Raw genomic sequence first — 4910 nt, 5'->3', positions numbered from 1 at the left:
AAATAAAGTAAAAGAGTCAAAATTAGTTGAAATAGCTATATTAGACCTAAACTAAATATTTTATACTAAAATGGGCAAAATCTCGGTTAGGGTCAAAAATTACATGTCTACAGCTGCCTCTCTTTGACTAAAAATATAAAGTATTTTCAGACAAAGAACGACTAGACAGGTTTTTTTTACCCGACCCTTATTTAGGGAGACCAAGAACTAAGAGAAAAGAGAATGTGACCGAGCCTTGATATCTGAGCTGCCTACATATCCTTGGATATAAAGGAATCAGACCACGTGTAGTTTAAAAGTGAGTGAGATGATGGAGTATACCGAGGTAGAGAGCCGGTCGAGGTGTCGTTCCGTCGTGGTTCTGGTATGCGGTCCTGTTATTACATCAAAAATAAAAAAATAAAAAAGACTAACTATGCCTGTCAACTATGAGTTATAAGATTCCTATCTATAAGTATTCTGAAGCTTGATCTTGAGTCTTGAATGGTTCTTTATGCAGACTTTGGATTTGAACCTGGACGCTTGCTAGTTGCAGGTGTTAATTCATTCTTCTTCAGCTTTTCGGATCAAGATCGGACATGTGGTGCTTGTGACTTCAACCACATCTTGAGCAGTTCACATCTTTCTCTGCTTCTGTATTTTGGATTCACTTCTCTTTTTTTTCTTCTTTTTCCCCTTCTTTTTATATTTTGGATTGAGACTACTTCTGTTGGTTATCTCGAACTGTTGGCTCGCATTCTTGCCGCGAGCTTCTTTTGTTGCTGACTTGAATTGCATTCTGAAGTGAATTCCCTTATTTTTCAGGTGGGTGCCTGATTGCCAAAACTTGAACTGTCTTCCTTCGAAACTTGAACTACCTTCCCTTGTTCTCCAGGCGGGCGCCCGATTGCTGAAACTCCAATTGCTTTCCTTGACACTTAAGCTGTTTTCCCTTGTTCTCCAGATGGGTGCCTGATTGCTGAACTTTATTCTGTCTTCCTTCGAAACTTAAGCTATTTTTCCCTTGTTCTCCAGGTGGGCGCCTGACTGCTGAACTTGAACCGTTTTTCCCTGAAACTTGAGTTGTTTTCCCTTGTTCTCTAGGTGGGCGCCTGATTGTTGAAGTTGAACCGCTTTCCTTTGAAACTGCTCTCCTTCGAAACTTGAACTGTCTCCCCTTGTTCTCTAGGTGGGTGCTTGATTGCTGAAACTTGAACGGTTTTCCCTTGTTCTCCAGGTGGACGCCTGATTGCTGAACTTGACCTGCTTTTCCTTGAAACTCGAATCATTTTCCCTTGTTTTCCAGGTGGGCGCCTGACTGTTGTACTTAACCCATCTCCTTTTGTTACTTGAAACTATTTTTCCTTGAAGCTTGAACCATTTTCCCTTTTTCTCCAGCTGGGCGCCTGATTGCTGAGCTTGACCCGCTTTCCTTTGAACTTGTGCCATCTTCCCTTGTTCTCCAGGTGGGCTCCTGATTGCAACAAAACAGACAAAACAAAAGAAATTTTTCTTCCTAGTTTGATATTGGGAACATCTGTGAGTGTTAACAAATTCTTGTTTTCAAAATAAATTCTAAGCTAAATTCCCTTATCCTGAAAAACTTCAAACAAAGTCTCATCTCAAAAGTGAAAAACTTAAATGCTAAATTATACTTCCCAAAAGTTAAACTCTAGTCTATAACGACCCGATCGGTCGTTTTGAGCTTTTGCATCTTTGATCGCCAGTTCTCGGGCATGACTTGCCCCGTATGGTGTATTATGACTTATGTAAATCGTGGTTTTGGTTTTCAGAGTAATCAGAATGAAATTGGAAGAACAACTCTCAGTTTAAAACTTAATATTTGAAATGTTTGACCAACATTTGACTTGTTTGTATATGATCTCGGATCGGAATTTTTATGATTTGGTTAGCCCCGTTAGGTGATTTGGGACTTAAGAGTGTGATCGGAATGCATTTTGGAAGTCCGTGGAAGGTTTAGGCTTGAATTGGCAAAATTGAGATTTCAGCATTTTCCGGTTGGTAGGTGAGATTTTGATATAGAGGTCGGAATGAAATTCCGAGAGTTGCAGTAGCTTCGTGGTGTCATTTTGGATGTGTGTGTAAAATTTCAGGTCATTCGGACGTGGTTTGGTTGGGTTTTTGATCAAAAGCGTAATTCGGAAGATTTTAGAAACTTAGGCTTGAATCCGATGTGATTTGGTAGATTTGATATTGTTTGAGGCGTTTTGATGATTTGAACAAGTTTAAATAAAGTATTGGGTTATGTTTGTGCTTTTGGTTGAGGTTTCGGGGGCCTTGGGGTGATTTCAGATGGTTAACGGAGAAATTGAAATTGTGTTGCAGCTTCAGATTTGCTGCTTCTGGTATTTTTCGTATCTGCAGTTTATGGACCGTAGATGTGGCGCCGCAGATGCGGGTGATTCATCGAAGAAGCGAAAAAGGGTCAGATGGGCAGAGACCGTAGAAGCGGTATGGTGATCGTATCTGCGATGTCGCAGGTGCGGGAGTTTAGTCGCAGAAGCGACTTTGGTCCCTTAAGTGATTCCGCAGAAGTGGAGATTTAGACCGCAATGCGGTACCGCAAAAGCGGATTTTTTAACCGCAGATGCGGAAATGGATGGACAGAGCATATATGTTATTTCATTTCGCGAGTTTGAGTTATTCCACCATTTTTGACTTCGACTTGAGAGCTTTTGGACGATTTGGAAGAGGGATTTCAAGGGAACTTCGTTAAGGTAAGAATTTTGGACCTAAAACATATTTCTATGGTAGTATTTCATGGATTAATACTGAAATTAAAGGAATTAAAGGGCTAAAATTGAAGAATTAGGGTTTGAGAAATTGGACTTTTGATTTGGGATTTGGAGGACCATTTGGGGTCGGATTTGAGAACTTTTGATATGTATGAACTCGTGGAGAGATAAGGAATCTATTGATGTGAAAATTTCTGATTTTTGAGAAGTGGGCTCGGGGATCGGGTTTGCTAATTTCGGGATTTGTGCTCTTTATTGATTGTTTTCGCTTGGGCTTCGTTCCTTTAACATATTTTGATGTTCTCGTTCTGATTTTGGATAGATCTGATGCGCGTGGAGGCCGATTTGAGGGGCAAAGGCATTGCGAGCTAGAGATTTAGCCGGTTCGAGGTGAGTAATGATTGTAAATGATGCTCTGAGGGTTTGAAACCCCGGATTGCACATCATAGTGCTATATTGAGGTGAGACACACGCTTGATGACGAGCGTGAGGTTGTGTACTATTGGAGATTGTGACTTGGTCCGCCCTGATTGATGATTTTACCGCGTATTTGATTGAGAAACTATTTTCTATCATCATTAATTGGACTGAATGCCATATTTGGGCCTAGTGCCAGCTATTTGAACCATTTGGGATTTTTTTTTGATATTTTCCCACTGTTTTGACTTTATACTTGAACCCAGTCATGTATTTTTCCATATTTTCAAAACTCAGCCAAGTTCATTTTGCTTTAACACTTGAAATGATATTTCAAATAATATTTGGGTTGAGCATTATGTTTTATTGTTGCCCGAGTGGCTTATGTGATTTTGACTGAGTAAGGCCGAGGGCCTATATGGTGAGGATACTTTTAGATGGGGCTGTACGTCGCAGCGGTGAGATACTAATTTGATTATGAGGCCGAGGGCCTGAGATATGTACGCCACGAGGTGGCTTGTTGATATTGATATGAGGCCGAGGGCCTGTTTATGATGCCACGAGGTGGCTTGATATTGCACTTGGGCCGTAAAGGGGACCTCCCGGAGTCTGTACACCCCCAATGAGCGCGGGTACTCATTGTGATGTGAGACTGAGCCCGAGGGGCAGATATTGTCCTATGTGATAGCCCGAGGGACTGGTATTGTTCTATGTGATTTGCCCGAGGGACTGGTACCGTTCTATGTGATTGCTCGAGGGGTTGTTATTATTCTAAGATATTGCCCTAGGGGCGGATTTGTTGACATTGTGCTGAGAGGCGAACCTTTATGTGTTTATCTTTCATATTTACTTGTCATTTACCTGTTAAACTATGGGATTTTTGTCCGAGGGGCGGATTTTTGTGCTTATCTGCACTAAATATTTTGCATTCATTTGCGTAACTGTTGAAAAAGTCATTTTCAAAGAAGTTTAAACTAAGCTAAGATGTTTTAGAGATTTTTACAGCTTCAGTGCTTTCTTACTGTTTATTGAACTGCTTCTATACGGCACCTTGATATGCTTTACGTGATTTCTTACCATTCAGACTTTAGTTATAATTATTACTCATTGTGTTGGAGTACTCACTTTACTCCCTGCACCTTGTGTGCAGATTCAGGTATCTATACACCCGATAGCGGGTTTTGGCTAATCGGAGGCAGAGTCATCGGAGTTTAGCAAGGTAGCTGCTGGTGTTTGCATCACTACTTCTCTCTCTCTCTCTCTCTCTCTCTTCAGTCATTAGTCTATATTTGTACACTTTAGACTTTCAGTTGTATTTATACCTTAGTAGATGCTCGTGACTTGTGACACCCCAGTTAGGGCTATGTTGGGTTGTATTTCCGCACTTTATTGGCATTATTCGCTACTTGGTATTGTTATATCATGTTTTAGACTGTTTTTATGTCATTTAACTGTTTTTAAAATGAGAATTTAGGTCAATTGGCTGGCTTTGTCTTCACGAGAGGCGCCATCACGACCGGGTTCAGGGTTAGGGTCGTGACATCGTCAGACCTTGTCACTTGCGAGGGTCTCAGAACTTACTAATCCCATTGTCTAGGAGGGTACTAGAAACTTACTGCCGAGCCTGTCTGGCACCTGCTTTCCTCACGGAGGGTTTCTCCGGAACAAACAAAATTTCTTGTCCCTATTTCAATCAAAGAAAACTTGTGAGTTTAAATATGGTAGTCGGTTTGTGGCCTTGACTTTGAGGGCGATTTC

Source organism: Nicotiana sylvestris, chromosome 1 (assembly GCF_000393655.2).
Source record: "Nicotiana sylvestris chromosome 1, ASM39365v2, whole genome shotgun sequence".
In the NCBI taxonomy this organism is placed as follows: domain Eukaryota; kingdom Viridiplantae; phylum Streptophyta; class Magnoliopsida; order Solanales; family Solanaceae; genus Nicotiana; species Nicotiana sylvestris.
The sequence above is the reverse complement of the archived record's forward strand: the minus strand, read 5'-3'. Positions refer to the sequence as shown.